The sequence below is a fragment of the Carassius carassius genome, chromosome 39 (genome assembly GCF_963082965.1).
Source record: "Carassius carassius chromosome 39, fCarCar2.1, whole genome shotgun sequence".
In the NCBI taxonomy this organism is placed as follows: Eukaryota; Metazoa; Chordata; class Actinopteri; order Cypriniformes; family Cyprinidae; genus Carassius; species Carassius carassius.
The window spans coordinates 6,129,421-6,149,186 of record NC_081793.1 but is presented as its reverse complement, the minus strand read 5'-3'; the positions used below and the strand labels follow the sequence as shown (position 1 = coordinate 6,149,186).

At 34.8% G+C, this 19,766-nt stretch overlaps 1 pseudogene; it reads right to left on the bottom strand.

Annotated features, from left to right (window-relative positions):
• The window catches only part of LOC132121285 (myoferlin-like), a 32,042-nt pseudogene extending 12,879 nt beyond the window's left edge, over positions 1-19,163 (bottom strand).
• Positions 19,164-19,766: the final 603 nt, after the last annotated feature.

Below are 19,766 nucleotides of genomic sequence, written 5' to 3'. Positions count from 1 at the left end.
CTTTTTAGCTATATCATATGACCCTTTTAACATTTATGCTGTGTCTGAAATTGCTCACTCATTCACTAATCCCTATATAGTGTATGGCAGTTGAGTTCACTATATCAGGAAGGAGTGAACAAATAAATAAGTGAACGGATTCGGACAGTGACGTATAGCCTACACTGCGCGTGAGACTTGGAGCTGTTGCAAAAACATTGCCATATGTACTTTTATATTACAGCTACCTAATTTTAGAAAATAATACTAATAGCAATAATACTCAAAATTACTTTATATTGCAGTTATACATACCTCCGCGTCAGCTTTGTGGTTTCATCGATGGTATATAATTATTATTATGTTTTTGTTATGCTTTTATGTTCATAATCATTAAATGCTATTAAAATAATGTACTGAGAACAAAAATAAACACACATAAACACGTTCATAATTATGTTTTTTTTTTTTAAGTATCTTGACACTCGCTCAAGCAGCGTTTTGAGCTCAGATAAGATGGTTGGAGAGCGTCCTCAGGCGACCGTTAATTTTACATTATAATACACTACCTGTTATTAACGAAAAAATGTAAATTATCCACAAAATTATCATCATTTTTGTAAGTTAACAACGATGCCAACTCAGTAAATTAGTCAAATATTAAACTGAGTTATTGCCTACATAACATATTTTAATATAAATAATGTAGGAAAAACGTTAAAACAGAAATAATAAAGATGTAAACGTCATCTCTCATTCAAACTCGCTCGCTCCCGCTCTTGCTTCCAGCTCGACGCTACTCCGCATTGGATTGTGGGAAATAGTGCTTCAGCGAGCGTACATCGGTTGTACACTCAAAATCAGAATGAATTGTGGGTAAAAAGTAGTGGACAAATGTAGGGAATGAAGTAGTCCACTCAGAATTCGGACAGCACTACAAAATGGCTGACACCCCATATAGTGCACTATATAGTGGATAGGGAGCGGTTTTGGACACAGCATTAGTGTTGCTAGTTTGTTCAGATGTTTACGCCTAATTGGGAGAAGTAGCAATAATGATACTTGGAAACTTCATTAATAATTTACCAGCTATTTCTAAATGTTGTTTCAAGGGTGGGGAACAACTCACGTTTTCTCTGGATCAACACACCAGTCACCATCCCACTCCCAGCCAACAGGGGGCAAAAAATACTCCTGCTTCAGCTTCACTTTGCCTGTGACATCAGAAAACTTGCTACGGCTCAGCAGACCAGTGGTGCCCCATTTTCCCAGAACATGAGCCTGGTTTTCATACTGCAGCAGAGACAATGGATAAACATTAGCTCCTTACTCAAGACTTCATCTCTCCAGACCTAAAATCATTAAAAACTATATTTACCAATTCTGCAAATACTTTGAACATTCCCTCTGCATACTGATTGAACTTCTTTTCTTCTGTTGCCAGCCCAAGCCACATGTTCACACGTAACTGGATGGGAATTTTCAAACCTTTTTTCTTGTCCATGGGATACTGTTGGGAAATGGTCATTATGGGATAGTTTTCACAGAGCAAAATGTAAACATGTTTTATGTCACATGTTTAAAAAGCAGCATGAAACAAACTCTCAATACCTTCATAAAGACAGTCTGGGTCTTTCCGCAGAACTGACCACATGCCTGCTCACTGTAGGATGAATAGAGCACTTGATGGGCTGGGATGCGTGCGTAAGCTACCCTCTTCTCTCCTCTCAACATCCAGATAATTACATCAGGCATGCTGATCTGAGACTTTGAAAAAAGATGTTCCACAATTAATGATAATACAAATTATGTTTAAATAAATAGTCGGATTATATTCTATGATGACAAAATGAGTGTTTTACAGGAAGAACTAATAACTGAATTGCCACAGTTTTTCACGTTTATGGCATAAAACCTTTAAAGGCAGGGTAGGTAAAAAAATGTATAAAAAACTTTTTTTCCAAATTTGTTTAAACTTTATTTATATATCAATACATAATTAAAATGTAAGTACTCTGAAAAAGAAAGTATAAAAATCAAGTGACTGTAGACCTCTCACGACTGTTTTAAAGACAGCTCATTATTTCCATTCACTCCACCCCCTCCCTTCTGGGCTCCTATAGATTATTTATCGTCTCTACTACGGCTCGCTAAGTAATGTTATGTTAGCTATATTACGCAGCTACGTGTGCTAATGACACATGCTTCATGAAAAAAATATGTATGATCAAAATACAAAAAGAAAGATTTATCTGTCCAGCAGAAATAAAGCCATCAAGGAGTCACTTTTCAGCCCCTTGAGTTCCCTCAGTTTTCGCCATCGCTGGAAAGCCACGCCGATATAAACTCGCATTTTATTTCTTTGTTTATCCAAAGACTTTTTGTTCATTGCCTTTTCTTGTACTGTTACTGTCTTCCTTTTTTTGCCTGGTTTGCCTTCACTAACTGCATAGGCTGGTACTGTGAATTTTGCTTGCTGTTTCTCTGCCATTGTTTTGGTATTCCTAGGATCCGTGCCTGTTGAATTCCTCAAATCAAACGTGCACGCGCAACGTGCAAACGTGCATGGTTGCGAGAGAGTGACAGTCGCCTAAGCCAATCCTATGTTTCGTCCCGAAATGGAAATAATGAGCTGTGTTTAATACAGATTAAACGGTCTAGAGTCACTCGATTTTTATACTCTTTTTATCAGAGTACTTACATTTTAATTATGCATTGATATATATAGAAAGTTTAAACAAATTTGGAAGAAAGTTGTTTATACATGTATTACCTACCCTGCCTTTAAGAGAGACTTTGTTTGAGGTTCATAGTAGCAGCTAAATATTCACAAACAGAACCTTATATTCCATGTAAGGGAGCATGCATCTTTTAGCTGGTCTAATATCGTCATAGTCATAATAACAATGCCACTCATAAAACCACATGTAAAAACAGACATGTCTAAGCGGGCAGTTCTTGGTTAGACTAAGTAGCAATGTGGACTGGACTTTGTCAAAAGTGAAAAGTCTGGGACAGCAGTGGTAAACGTATGTGAATGTGTATTGATTGGAAGTGCATCAATATAAAAAATTGGTTTTATAACCAATAAACAGCTTATTATTTTCATGGATAACTGATAAAAACTAAAATAGTAATCTTAAATTAAATTTAGTCACAACATTATAATGTACAGTATGAAAAATTGAATATATATATATATATATATATATATATATATATATATATATATACATATATATATATATACATATATATATATATATATATATATATATACATATATATATATATATATACACATATATATATATATATATATATATATATATATATATATATATATACATATATATATTTAGTGCTGTCAAATGATTAATCGCATCCAAAATAAAAGGTTTTGTTTACATAATACAGGTACATGTATGTGCACTGTGTATATTTATTATGTATATAGAAATACACACACATACACTATATATTTAAAAAATGTACGTTTGCACATTTATATATTTATATTCTTATATTTTATATAAAAATATTTTATATATAAACACATTTTGTTCATAAATATATAAACTCATGTGTTTGTATTTACATAATAAATATACACAGTATACACACATATAATATATAAACTCATGTGTTTGTATTTACATAATAAATATACACAGTATACACACATATTATTATGTAAACAAAAACTTTTATTTTGGATGGGATTAATCGTTTGACAGCACTAATGTATATATATATTCGTAACCTTTGTAGTAATTATTAGTCAAAAAAATTAAAAAGAAAAAGAAATCTTTGTGTATCCCTACTTGTAGCTCCATTCCTACACTGGATAAAAAAAATACCTCCTCAGCGAGTTGCTTGAGCTTGTCCAACCAGCCTTCAATGATGCTCAAGCACTTATTGACATCTGTGGCTTCCTCAAACAAGTGTTTTGCTCCCTTCATGATGCTCTTCAGAGCACTGTCCCGCAACAACTTCATCTGAATATCCAGGGCTGTGAGATTGGGCTTCCCCTCCAGGTCAGGGATTTTGACACTGAGGACACAGAAGTTTGTATTAGTTTAAACATGTATGACAAAAATAAACACCTCTCTGCCAATAACAATGCATGTAGTGAAATCTTGATGATTGCTGATCTAAAAGGATGTAAAGTGGATATTACCTGCTGATATCTTCCATTAACTGATTCATAAGCTTTAACCAGATTTCTAATAGTCTTTCATCTGTAGCTTTGGACTGTACTGCAGACTTTAACACATTGAGGTTTGTTTGCTGCAAAAGAAATTGCATTGAAAGATTTGATGCACAAAATAATTAATTATATTCTTATAAGTCCACTAAAATCGACACTTGATTACTAATATAAAATTTGGTTTACAGTGCCCCTATCATGCCATTTAAGGCATTTTTTGAATGCTTTAATTTTCTCAAAATATGAATTCAAAATCATCTCATTTTCCAATGATTCTCAAACGATTCATTCAAAGCATTTCTAAGATTCAATCTCTCTAAACCCCTCCTTTCTGTGAGCCTACTCTGCTCTGATTGGTCAAATAGCCCAGTCTGTTGTGATTGGCGGGTTGCAGATGATAAACCCATTGCCAAAGTTCCATATTTTATATTTTATCTATTATTTATTATACTTAGAGGTTGCGATTCAGTGGAATCCAGCTGGTCCAAATAAACTGGGTACTGAGCCATTTTTCAAGAGCATGCGTTTTGTGAACTCCCCGAGATTAGAGAAGCAGTTATCAGTAAAATGACGGAAACACACACACAAAAAAAGATTGGGGTTGTACTGCTGTGCTACAGTGGAAAGAATGAATTTGAACTGCTGATTCTTTGCAGCCTTATCTCTCGGAAGTGAAAACATAAGCATGCATTCCAACATGTGTTTCCCTGTGACGTGTATCCATCGAGGAAGTGGGATTCCAATACTGACGACTCGTTTAGGCTGTTCAGATTCATTTTTTCTTTTGGGAGACAATAGCTTTATTTATTCTGCACTTTTGGCTTTACAACTCTGCAGGCAGATTGTTTACATTAACATACAGCTATATTACACAATGCATGAAAAGCAATTCGAAATGGCATAATAGGGGCACTTTAAGCAAAACAAGTTAAGAACCACTGTTACATTGCCATTCAAAAGTTTGGGATTGTTAAGATTTGTAATGTGCTTCTGCTCATCAAGGCTGCATTTATTTGATCAAAAACACAGAAAAAATTTTGATTTTCTATTTTAATATCCTTTAAAATATAATTTTTTACATCTCAAACTTTTGAACAGCAGTATACGAGTATGCAGATGTGTACCACTAGAAACTGTCAAAACATTCACTTACCAAACGGTTAGATATATACAGAATGATGTTTACTGAGTCTAACCGGTGACTGATATCCTCCCAAAAGGACGTGAGAGCAATCACAGGCTTAGTGTCAGCCCAGGGCAGGTAGTAGTAATTATTACCTGGAAGGACCAAACAAAAAACTTAACACCACAGATCCTAATCTGAATTACTTTATTACACACCAAATCCTTCAAAATGTGCATCACCATCAAAAACAGCACAGCTGTATTGTGTGGTCGACGCCAGAGGTTTGCATGTTAGGTCATTCTTGTTGCCATAGTTGCCAATGCTAACTTCAAACTGAATAGGCTCCCCTGGTTCTTGGATCATAGTTGCACTATGAAACACTGCACACAGACAATACTTCCTTCTGCGCTGGTATTTCTATTCAAAAGAAAAGGAACACAAACCCTAAATAAGGGTTTCAAGTGGAAAAACTGCTTTGCATGAAAAACTCAACAAAGAGCTTTACCTGAACTACCAAGATATCGTCGCTTGGTATTTCTTCCACAGACTTGTCAGCCTTTCCATCAAGTTTTGTAGAGAGTTCAACAAGAATTCTGCCTCGGTAAGCCACCCCTTCATCCTGCAAATATATACAAATCTTTCAGCCTACAAGAAATGCATTTTTGCTGCAAATAAATCCTCAATATTTGGGAATGGAAACAAATTCATCACTGGCACTTGCCTTGCCAAAATTAAGGTCTTCATATGGGTCAGATAAGCCTGAGAACTCTCTCGTGCTGCCATACAGATTTATATAGCAAGGCCCAAAAGCAGGCAGGAAGCCCATCTCAGAATTCTCAGTCTCTCCTGTGAAAAAACACTATCAATAAAAATCTTTTCCAGTGACATGATAACAGTTGGGTGTTAGAGTGAGGTTTGTTAAAGCATTCCAAATGCAGAGCTCCTTTAATTAGTATAATTAGTAAAAAATCCTTTTGATTAGTGTTATAAATTATTTGAAGTGCATTTTAAAAGTGAAGAAATTTCATACATTCATTCATGCTGTGATTTTAATTATATGGATGTTCATCAATGTTATTGATGAATGTTGGCATAATATGATTCTACACCAATGAACAATAACAAAACGTATATACTACTAGCCCAATAAAAAATATCAAAAACTATTTTTAAATAGTTTTCTTGTGCTCACCAAGACTGGATTTGTTTCATCAAAATAAAAACAGTACTATAGTGAAATATTATTAACTTCAGCAACCATTCCTCCAGTCTTCAGTGTCAGAAATTATTCTGTTATGCTGATTTGGTACTCAAAAAGGAACAATATATAATATTATATAATATTAACATTATTCCAATATTATAATAATAATATTATCAATATTGAAAAAAAAAGCATAAGATACCTTTTTCAAAAACATTTTAAAAATCTGGATTATTCCAAACTTTTGGTAATGTAATTGAGATGCTTAATAAAGCCAAAGCCATTTTATTTAGCTGATAAAGGTTATCATGAATTGCATAATTTCATTTCTTGGTGTGCAACATGATGCATAAAATGCCAAAAACAGCATAAGTGCTCTGCATGCACAGACATTCATAGTAAGCGCAAAGTAACTGCAAACCCTTGGGTACCAAATCCTTTCAGACCAATATGAATAATGGTCAGTTTGAGAGAACAACGTATTTAATACAACTTAAAAGAACTGCATGGTAACTAGGGTTTTTTAATGTCTATATTGCGTGTTTGGACACAAGGGATTGCAGATCTGGAATCAGCGTATATATTCAACCTTCATCTGCTGAAAACTCATCTCCTGCATGATCCCCTATCACAAAGAAAACAATCAATAAAAGGTTTTCAGTTTCATAGTATATTTTCAAAAGATCCGGACATGACCTCTGCGTTTAAAAAACAAAAAGTTTGACCTGAAGATTATTTGTGTATGCTGTCATTTATACCTTCAATTTCACCACCAGAGGATGCTACTTTGGTCAGATCCAGATACGTGGTGCCTATGGCATCATTCCCACTGAGGCGATCCCTGAGAAAGAGGGGGAGTCAGCTTAAATGTTCCAGTGTGTCACAGAATCAGTCCAGCTAGTGGTTATCTCAGTTTTTCCACTGTTCCCTGAGCAGCTGTAGTCTGGTTTAAGGGCAGGAATGCATTGTGGGAAAGGGTGGGACAGCACTGCTATGACTCACACTGCCTGCCTGTGTCCTCCCAGCTCAAAACACTGACCAAACTTTAACTCCCAGCTCACATTCCAAGACTAATAACATTGGGAATTCTTTCAACACGAATTTCAAAAGTTCATATCCGCTGTGGCCATGCAACCTTACCGCCACGCTTAGATACTCACCAGTCAAATACAGTCAGCCTGATTCTTTCACACATGGACGGGAACTGTAAAACAAATAGCACCAATGGGAAACTCAAAAGGACTAACTCATTTACAAAGTGCAGAAAGAAATCTTTCCCTATGCAGCCAACTACCTTAACCTGTAGGTTGAGCTGTTGGTTCCACTCTGGGTTTGCGTTTTTCTCAATTATTTGTGTACAGAGCTGAAAGACATGTTATTGTGGTTAAGACAGAAAGCAGAAGGAATAAGAGTGTGTATATTTGGGTGGGCTGTACCTTTTTGCCAGCAAACCAGGCCTCAACAAATGGATCCACTAGATTTTTCTTGTTTTCTTGACCCCCAAATGCTGCTTTTAAAGTCTGGGTGATGGAATCATCCACTGAAAACAAGCATTTCAATGTTACAACTTCTGTCACTTTAAAGTGAAGGTCATTCTTTCTCACACTAATTTACTTAAAGAAACAGTTTACCCAATGATGAACATTTACTGATCCATCCAAGATGTAGATGACTTTCTTCTTTAGAACAAAATTTGATATATGTACTGTAGCATTACATAATTTGCTCACAAATGGATCCTCTGCAGTGAATGGGTGCCGTCAGAATGAGAGTCCAAACAGTTGGTAAAAATATAACAATAATCCACACCACTCCGGTCTATCAGTTAACATCCTGTGAAGCTTGTGGATTAGTGATGTTTAGATGATTAGATGTTTTTATCAACTCTCTGAACGCTCATTCTGACGGCACCCATTGACTGCAGACGATCCATTAGTGAGCAAACGATGTAATGCTACATTTACATCTCTTTAAAACTCATATACATCTTGGATTGCCTGAGGATGTTTACCTTTGAACAAATTTTCATTTTTGGAAGAACTATTCCTTTAACATATTTAAATATCTTCAACTACATTCACTAGTTAAGTTATACTAAAAAGCTTCTTGACTTATTTTTATACACGAAAACATATAGTATGATCAAAATGGTCATAAACATGAAATAGTGGCTGCCTTCTGATTTTTCAGACATTAGCTTAATTTACATAGACATTGGAGAATCGGGGAAATGATTCGTGTCTCTCAGCAGGGGAGCGTTAACAGCCAATGGTGACTCAACAGCTAATGGCAGGGAATGGTTTCGTGTCAGCTGGTGCAATGCCACCTTAAAGGGTCAGAAGGTGACCCAATGTACCAGCTCAGCATCCCAAATGTTGCCATTCCCTGGACTTACAATAGAAACCACATCATATCACTCCAAAAAGATTGTCTCCTGTGCTGCTTTAGAAAACAAATGTGTAAGGAATAACTGTAATACTCTGGGGGATGTCCTCAGCCCGAAACACTTTGAGTTTAAGAGTAACCCATCGGAGAGCTACGCCAGTGGGCAGCAGCAGGTTACTCTCCACATCATCTTTATCACTGTCCTGCTCCTTCTTTTCCACCTGCCAAATAGAGATTAACCAATGGGATCAGGTAATACAATTTGTGTAATACAAGATTTTTTTTTAAGTGTGTGCTATTGCATATTCAAAATAAAAGACTATAAGGTGGACCTTTTAATGAAAAAACAAAACAAAAACTAATTTATAGATGAGACCTGTATTTGTCAATCTATATATTGTAAAGATGTTAACATAAATTATGTTCAGGGGACGTACCGGCGGTTCATCGCCCGTTCCAAGCACAAACATGCTGACTTTGAGATAACCTTTTGCTCCTGAGCTCGAGTCATCTGGGTCATTCAGGAGAATCCATTTCTTCATGATACAGTGAGCTATGGTGAGAAAACCACTTTTTTGAGCAGTCAGTTCAACTACAGGTAAAACGTGAGGAATATTTTCTGAGTATCAGAAAACTACCTGCTTCATCATAGATGTAACCAATATCAAGCTACAACAAAAAAACACGTTATTTTTAAAAAGTTCATTTTGAATTACACTGTGGGTCTAATACAAAATCTACATTTTGGATTTTACTGAATTACCTTAAATTCACCCATGAGACAGTCTGCTCTGAAAGAATTGGAGTTATACACCTGCAGAAAAGGGAAAAATCATCATCATCATCATCAGTAACTCTTCCATAAAATTTGATTTCTCATTTTCAATGAATATATGATCAATTAAATATGAAAAAAGTGGTGAATAGCATTGGCTTTTTTCTTACCCGGAAGCTTATGACCTCATCAAACAGTTCAGAGGGCAACATGTTGATGTTAAAAAAGAAAATCTGTAAAGAGTAATATGTAATATGTAATATATATATATATATATATATATATATATATTATTCAGTGACATCGATTTTAGGAAATAAAGAATTTTCAAATAATCAGGAACAGAGAATAACATTTCTTAAAGGGATAGTTCAATATTGAAATGTCACTTTTTTTGGGTACCCAAATATTTCAAAATATCTTCTTCTGTATTCAGCATAAGAATGAAATTCATGAACCACCTTTGCAAGTTTTTTTTTTTTAAATGTTTTTACAGGCTCACTGTGCTCATAAACTGTGAGGATGAATGCATGATTGATAATAGAATCATTTGATTTACTGAACTATGATGAACTATTCCTTTCAGTAGTAAATATCTAATTAATAAAAAAATAAAGAGTTGTACAAATACTACACAAAAAAATATACCTCATCAAAGTATGGGTTATTTCCTTTCCTGATCCTTGTCCTGTGTGTCTCTCCACACACATGCACTTTGACCACAGGTTTGATGTTATTTCCAGGCAACTGACGTCCCTCAATCACCCGCACGCGGATCTATGACAGAAATGGCATTTTAAAAAGACTAATAAAGCATATGCAGTCGGCATTTAAAATGGAAACTATACTGTATTTAATGACTACAGGACGATCCTGTACCTGAAAGTCCTGAGGTTTGTTAGCCAAATTATGACGTTTTCTGGTCCTAAGCTGAAGCTTCTGGCCAGGCTCACCAGGAGATGTGACAGCGCCCTGCCCACCACCATCAGTGACGTCCCCCTCCCCCCCCCCAGCTGATCAGTGCACACACACAAAGAAAAATGAATGCATAAAGCAGACCATCATGGGTTAGTCCAGGGTTCCCACTCTTTCATGAACACCAGATTCAAGGACTTTCAAGGACTTTTTAAAGCACCATTTTATTAAATCAAGCAACTTTGAAATTCACACCCCCAGCACATAACCTCATGAAAGTCCTTACTGTACTCACCATTTCATTTACACTTAATATTTACATAAATAAATGTCAGAGTAATAATGATGTTTTGAATGTGTAGGTTTTATAAAATTAAACCGTATTAGGCAGTCGTGTTTAAAGGACTTGAAATCCATTAAATTCAATACTGGTAATATTCAAATGCAGTTTCTGAAATATTGATAAAAAATGCATTACACTAGTTTTTAAAGAGTTTTTAAATTAAGAATGAATTTGTCTCAGCTTTTTTTTTTAAATAAAAAGCTGTTAAATGTTTTAATAACATAGTAAAACCTGTTAACATTAAACATTTGCACATTCACTCACTAGAGACGTGCGGGGGCATAGCCATCTTTTCAGAAGTGAGGGGGACAGAAATTACACACACACACACACACACACACACACACACATATATATACATACACACACGCATCATTCCTCCAGTCTTCAGTGTCACATCCTTCAGAAATCATTCTAATATGATGATTTGCTAATGATCAATATTTAAAACAGAGGAGTACATTTTTCAGTATTCTTTGATGAATAGAAGGATCCAAAATTCAGTATTTATGTGAAACAAAAAGCTTTCGCAACATTATACCCTATACCATTCAAAAGCTTAGAGTCTATTTTTTGTCTTTTCTGTTTTGTGTTTTTTGGAAAATAATTATAGAAATGAATACTTTTATTTAGAAAGGATTCTTTAAATTGAACAAAAGTGATGATAAAGACATCATTTTACAAAAGATTTCTATTTCAGATAAATGCTGTTCTGAGTTTTCTATTCATCAAAGAAACCTGAAAAAAATTCTACTCCTCTGTTTTCAACATTATCATAATAAGTGTTTTTTAGCAGCAAATCAGAATATCAGAATTATTTCTGAAGGATTGTGTGACTGGACTAACCCTTTAAGCTAAAATAAGTTTTTTTTTAAAATAATGTTTAAGTTAATACTTGTTCAAAACAATCACTTTAGCAGAGTTTGTGCTATTTTCTGCACATTTTGAAAAATCTAAATAATTTTTTGTTCAGTCTATGCATATAGGCGTTTTGTGGCATATCGCCGAAAAGAACTTAAATTGCACCTTCAGATCGTACAGGTAAGAGTAATACATCAATCGAATCTGTAAAGGGTCTACTTTTATTTGTATACACACATAATAAGAAAACTTTGTGCATTTATAAAATAAAGAAAACAAACAGAGTGCGCTGTCTGCAGCCTTGGTCTGCGTGATCATCATTTAGAAATGCGTCATTAAAATGAACCGAAACTCAACAAATACTCCACAAAGAGATATGAGAGATATTTCTATAGAAATCTTGACATGTCTACTTTTAAACTAAGCAAGTCTTATCGACAACAAATATTAAGTAATAAAGTAATCCATATGAAACCAACGCGATGTCCAGGCTTTTATGTCTCCCTTCACTAACTCTTACGCGACCACACCCACATGCTATAGATATATAATCATCCATGTGAGGCGCGCGGCGTGTAAAAAGTATTAATGTCATGTTTTTAAATATGATGGTTTCATTCTAAACATGGTGATTATCTCCAAGGACACCCAACATAATATGGTATTTAGCAACTGAATCTAACCATATCATGTCAACAAATGGAAAAGTTAGCAGTCTATTAATTATCATGTTAATCACGGCGCCTTTAGTCGCTACAGCGGGGGCGCTTTTTACCCCAAATAAAAAAAATTAAAAATTGTTTCTTTAATTATCATAAACAAAACTGAAAATCATAAAGAAGACCTTTGTCTCAAAATATATGCATTGGTTTTTTTAGCTATTCTCATTTGCTACTTAAATTGACAACATTTAAAAAATCAAAACAAAATATTAGATCAAGCAAGCACAGAATCAACTTTGCGGTGCTGCGCGCGATCGCGTCATAGATCAAACAGATAACCTCCCGTGTTTAGTTCTGTTTTTGACAGAAGCACATATTGGACAGTTTAAAAAATAGCAGCACAAACAAAACTGATTTCAAATTTAATTCAAGCACTTTCAAGGACCTATGTTAGTTTTCAAGTACTTTCCAGGCCTTGAATCCATATGTCTGAAATTCAAGTACTTTCAAGAAGGGTGGGAACCCTGGTTAGTCAGACATAACCAATAAGGCAAACATGCAATCAAAGATTAAACCTTTTGACAAATTAAGCTTCACATATTCTTGTACTCAACCTCTAACCATAAAGCATCTGAAAGATTTATTTCTTTACACTTCATTTCAGACTTAACTTTAACACACCATCAAGCATGTCATCTGTATAAGACTACAGGTACATGTAATTCAACTTAAATTGTGAATCTCGGGTATTAAATCAATTCAATGCACACCGACATGAAGTAGTTTATGTCTTTGGTTCTTTTAATTGTAATGATTTTGGCTCATATTCAACAAAAACCCACCAATTCACCTTCTCAACAAATAAAAATACGGTGACATGGCACTCAGCTAATCAACTCAAAACACCTGCAAAGGTTTCCTGAGCCTTCAAAATGATCTCTCAGTTTGGTTCACTAGGCTACACAATCTGTTGATCTGACAGTTGTCCAGAAGACAATCACTGACACACTTCACAAGGAGGGTAAGCCACAAACATTCATTGCCAAAGAAGCTGGCTGTTCACAGAGTGCTGTATCCAAGCATGTTAACAGAAAGTTGAGTGGAAGGAAAAAGTGTGGAAGAAAAAGATGCACAACCAACCGAGAGAACCGTAATTACTGAAATAAATGAACTTTTCCATGATGTTCTAATTTATTGAGATGCACCTGTACATTGCTAGGTCAAATACAAAAACATTAAGCCACACTCGGAGCTAACCTGTGTTTCCGCCCATGCTGCCATCTTGTTGATCCTGCGTGTTTGTCACAGCACCAGCAGGTGGCTCGTAGCCAATCGTCATGCTGATCATTGCCTACAAAAGGATGCAGCTAATTATCTCATAATTATGTCAAATAGACTACATAAATACTGAAAGTGTCTTGAAGAGATGCTATCAATGCAAGGCTCATCACCAAATTACATTAGATATTTATTTTTGATTATTATGTAAACATGCCTTTCAGGTTTATGTGATGACCAAATTAAAATAAACCAGTCAACTAAGCCGGTCTGCTGTACAGTTAATGGTAGCATTCATTTAAAATAAAACTGACAATATTACTTCTTGGTAGCAGTAAGTATTAACAAATTGGATAAGGTATTTAATAAAAGAAAACAGAAAAGATTTGAATCTTGTGTAGATGAGTTCTGCGAGTGCAGCTTATGTGTGTACCTGATTATATTAAAATTGTATACAAATATAAAAGAATATATTTTCTTTAACATGTAATTTGGTTTAGGAGATAAAAACACTCACTCCTATGGTCTTGCCATTTTCATCCACTAGAGCCAAGTTTTTCACTGGGAGAGACTTAACCTGGCTACTGGCAAGGTCTTTTAAAGAGACATTTGCAGAACCAATTAACCTAAAACAAAAAATACACACACATATAATTAAAACAAAGGCCTGTGGAAAATAAAGCAGGTTAACCATTCCATGTTTCTGTAAAACATAATATCAGTAATGTATAATGTTTTAAATGCACCATGTCTGATCCTATTTATTTTCTTAATTCATGTTCCTGGTCCTACTGTCAATTATTAACAAGTACTAACATTACAAATCTTACTGTAAATAACCCAGCTATGATTATTCAAAATAATTTATCAAGATGTCAAAACTTGATCCACTTCATAACCAACTTTCCATCAGGAATCTTGTATTAGTGTTCCTGTAGCTCAACTGGTAGAGGTTGGGGGTTCGAATCCCGGGGAACACATGATAGTAGAAAATTGTTAGCCTGAATGGTATGTAAGACGCTTTGGATAAAAGCGTCTGCGGAATGCATAAAAAAATTTAAATATATATATATATATATATATATATATATATATATATATATATATATACACACATGTATATGAAATGCAAAAAAAAATATTATCAAATGCTAAGAAACAGATGTCAAAAAACACAATGCGTGAATGTTTTCATGGGAGAAAAGATCTTTGTATGCTCTCTGTAAGGTCACATGTAAGATATCCTGCAAAAGTAAATAATGCCATGCAGATTAATACTGTGATCGGGACACTTATAGGTCAGCAACTAGGAAAACCCTCAAAGTCAATTTTCCATTGGAGAATTGCCTTAGCTAAGTGAAATGTTTGCCGATTCTAAATTCAAATTCTAAAGTCACAAACGATGAGACATTCTGCATTTACCTTCTGAAAACACTGCCCTGTTAGCTCTACACATTTGATTGGCATGCTGTTGAGATATCATTTCACAATAATGACAAGGGTGTGTCCACAAACATTGACACAAACAGCACAAATATCTGCATTTAGGATTCACAAAACCATTAAATATGGGGTCAATCTTCTGTCTAAAGTTTTGCAGTCATGGATAAAAAAAATAAGTGTGAAACCAAAATGTAAAAACGCAAGTAAAAATATATTGCACAATATGTCAAAATTAAAGCAAAGCTTTCAAAAAATGGTCACGGATTGATAAGAAGCATGAATCAAAACTTTAAACATTTTTAATCATATTGTGGAAAACTTTTTCTAGTTTTTTTGTGCGCAGACAGCTTCTGCTCATATTTATATTTTTGTATGTTTATGCTGTTTTTCCCTTCACTCTTGTTTCCATGTTCTGCAATTGCTTTCAAATTCCAAATGTTGCGGTTATAGTGTCATGTAAATCATGGCGGGCTTAAGCATTACAATTGGTCCACAAGTTCTAGATTGACTGCTCCTCCTCTAGACAATCAGCTAAAGAGGGGCGTCGACATCACTCCAAAGTGCCTCATTGGCTGCCAATGCTAAGTGTTCACTTGTACTGGTGAAAATGAATAATCGTCAGCTGGGGTAACATCTTTCCATTCAGTACACTGTGAAATGTGTCTGCCTGTTAAAGCTCTACGCTGTGGATGCGATTCATCGTGATTAATGGATTTGACAGCCCTAGATCAAATTACAATGAAGCCAAATTAGAATGAATGAAAAATCTGTTAAAAAATTCTTCCCAAAAACCTTGATTATTACAACATCCTATGACAATAAAAATGACAGTTGCATTGCACAAAATTCCCTACATAGTCTCCAACCAAATATTCAAAACCATATGATCCAAGTTTCAAACAAACATGCCAAAGCAAACATATAAAGCAAAGGTAACCACACCCTCCAACATTTCGCCTCATTCTTTTTCCTTTATGGAATGTTATTTCTGAGATCCTATGCCTGGGGTGATTCCAAGTATGATTAATATTTACTAACCTCTCAGTAGCATTGTTTAAACACATATTCTTTAAACATCTTAGCCTCCCTGTACTTTAGCATACACACTACAGTATTTCAATGGAAATCTATAACTCTAAATGTGCTGTTCACTACAATTCTGCCCTTGCAAGAAGCAGTCGTTGGACTAGATCAGTGTCGTGATGCTCTTCATTTGCCAGACTCTCAGACAGACCTGATCTGAAATGCAACAATGCTATTTTTGTTCCAAAGAGCAAAATAAATGTGTCCCACAAGATTTTGCCAAGTATGTTGCTGGAACAACATCATCTCAACATCCAGGGACTACATTCTCAGAAAGTCTTTGTCTATCATTTAATAATCCTGCCCTATTCCTAAAGATGTTGATCCAACAGGAAAATGCCCAAAATCTGTTAAAGATCCCATGAAATTTAAGGCTTTTGTTCATTTCTATCTAGGGTGATTATCATTAACTAAAACTATTTTTGTTAAATTAAGCCATAATTAAACAAAATACAAATAAAAACCTTGGCAATTTACAAGAATTGCGAATTGGAATTTGGAAATAAATCAAAAATAAAACTTGAACTAACACTGAAATAAAAATACATTAAGCCTAGACAGAAATATCAAATAAAAATTCACAAACACACATAAAACAAGTTAAAATGAAATGTCTAAAAACTAAAATTTTTATATAAAAGATGATAGTATATAAATAATACCAAACCAATGCTGTCTATCAGGTTTGTAACGTAGGTTAAAGATTATTAGAACTAATGCTTGAAACATAGTAATGCTTGAAACATAGTGATTTCATCAGGAAAGAATATTGCTAGTTCAGCCCTTTCAGAGCCAGTAAACAAACAATACATTGACCGAGGGAGGTACTTTAAAACCCAATCACATAGAGGAAAACTGAGCAATACCTGTGTTTTCTTGCTCTAATTACCCCATTGTAACTACTTGGATGCTGTTGTGCAACAACATAACTAGTGCTCTTTAGTGTTTTTAAGAGATAAGGAACTGTCATAACCCAACAAATTAGCTTTTTCCCCCTATATATTTAACACAATGCTTATTTTAACCAAGCTATAGTAGCCAGCATAATAAAATGGTAGCAAAAGTCTTACAATACAACTCAGTTCCTTTTTCTTGGTTTGAAAGCATTTCAGGATTGCTCTAGTGTAATTTCTTAGTCTATCAAAACATCACATCAAACTACTGATGATGATAAATAACTGGCAGCATATAACAACACATTTGCAACACAGTTGCTGATTTTCAAATTATGGGGGGAAATACTATGGAAGTCAATGGCTCCCAGCAACTGTGGTTGAAACATTAAAAAAAAAGGTTTCTATTGTGTTCAGCAGAAGAATGGAACACATACAGGTTTGGATTGGAACAACTTGAGGGTGAGTAAAAGATGACAGAATTTGGATTTTTGTGTAAACAGTCTCCTTAAGTGTAACATATGACAATATTCTGGTTTGGGCATGTTATTGCACATAATGTAGCTATTCAAATCAGGAATGACCACATGATGATTGATTGATTAAAGCATTTAAAACAAGTATGAAGGAGTGGTTTATGCTTCGAAAAAAAGCCTTCATAAAAGTTCATTTCTGACAGACCCTAAAAACAGCCACATGACATCAACAAAACAATTTGCATGTAATTGCATAAACGTAAATATCAGCAGGAGTTATGTGCCTCTTTGTGTGTGCCACTGGATTTGTTCCAATGCGGTTCTCACAGACAAATCTGGAATAACTGGAAATGCATGAAATTTATAGCCCAACATAGTGATACAGACCCTTCTGTTTATTTCAATTCAGGACTTTATGCAACAACTGCATTTCAGACCAGTAACTAACAATCATTTATTCACCCAAATGCCTCCGTTCCTCCCCTCATGACATTGTGGAGCAGGTCTGAACACAGCCTTGAAGGTGTGTGAGCTGCAAGGTATTACAATGTCGCACCAAGATTAACAAGGTTTACTATTACCCTTCAAATTTCACAATACAGATGTGTATCAAAGAATCAATGAATCAATCAAAGTGAATGAAATGATGCAAACCTGTGTTTTCAATCCTGTCTGTATTTTAATTAATTGCAAATCACTTTTTGTAAGAATGCAATTCTTAATTACAGGAGGTCAAAACTCTTAAATCATATATGCTTTGAACAGCTCACACAACTTTTATTTGATTAGGGTGGAACCAAAAGTTCAACATCAAACTGTTTGTCTTCTTACACTGGATAATATTGAGTATATGACTCGAATTAACAACTGAAAAACACTCACTTGTCCTTGCCAAGAGTTTCGTAGTCTTTCACAATCACATTAATGTAGGAGGAAGAATCAAGAGGAACACCTTTTAAATCAAACTCAAGTGTCTAAAGGGGGGGGAAAAGAGTATTCAAAATTTACAAACTTTAAAAGCTACTGTAGAAATGTTTAAAACGGTTCTATGCAGACTATTAATATGTTATATGTTATAATTACACGTTATATACACACACTTGAACTCCATTCATTTGGAAATAGCGTTAAAACGGTTAAACATGTAGGCTATTTAAAAATAATAATAATAATAATAACTCTACAGACCTCATTCCACACTGGGTTCAATTCACTGTTAACGGGTTTGGTTTTCTTCTTTTCATCTAAAATGATAAGAAATCCATCAGATTAACAAATGAAATAGTCGGGTATTCTGATGTCTAATGGCTAAATAGGAAGCACATGAGGAGTTCTTACCTTTAAACACCACAGATGTGACGGGGTCTGGACTGCCCAGTTTCTTTTTGGGCAGACCCACCGCAGACTCGACTGTCACTCGCAACATGACAGAAAAATCAGCTTCTTCATTTAGTGCACTTTCATGGTGATGTCTCTGTGTATGTGAGACCGTGTTCTCGTTGCAGTGCCCTCCTCATCCATTTGGGAGTTTGTGAAGGGTGTGGACTTACTTCAGTGACACAAAGTGCCAGGCTGCCTTACTTACCTGTTCAGATCACTTGTATTTTCTCACAGCAAATACTTTAAATTAGGAAATACTTTTGATTCATTTAATATTTTATTTGAGATTATTTATTACATGCTGAGCCAAATACAACAGAGTTACTGATTTCATTTGAAAGTTTAAGGGATGAGGGACAGCGCCACCTAGCGGTGCATCGCAAGAATCACATAGACTCACAAATAGCGTGCTGTGATGTCCAAACAAATATAATTGGCATATTACAGGTGTGGATCTAGAAAATTATTTTTAGGGAGGCAACACCAAAGCAAACAAGCATTCAATCATCTATACTTAATCTATAGTATACCATCTATATACAACATCTATTCTACAATTAAAAACAAAATATAGCCACAAGCAGAAGTCAAGAAGGTCCAAACACCAATGGCCAATGTGCATGATTGGACTTTTATTTAAAAAATAATAATAATAAAAAATATGTATTTATACAAATTGCATGACAAACTGGATGTCAAATTCAAATGAACGTGAAGATATCACTTGTAGCATGTATTTGAATCATTTATCTC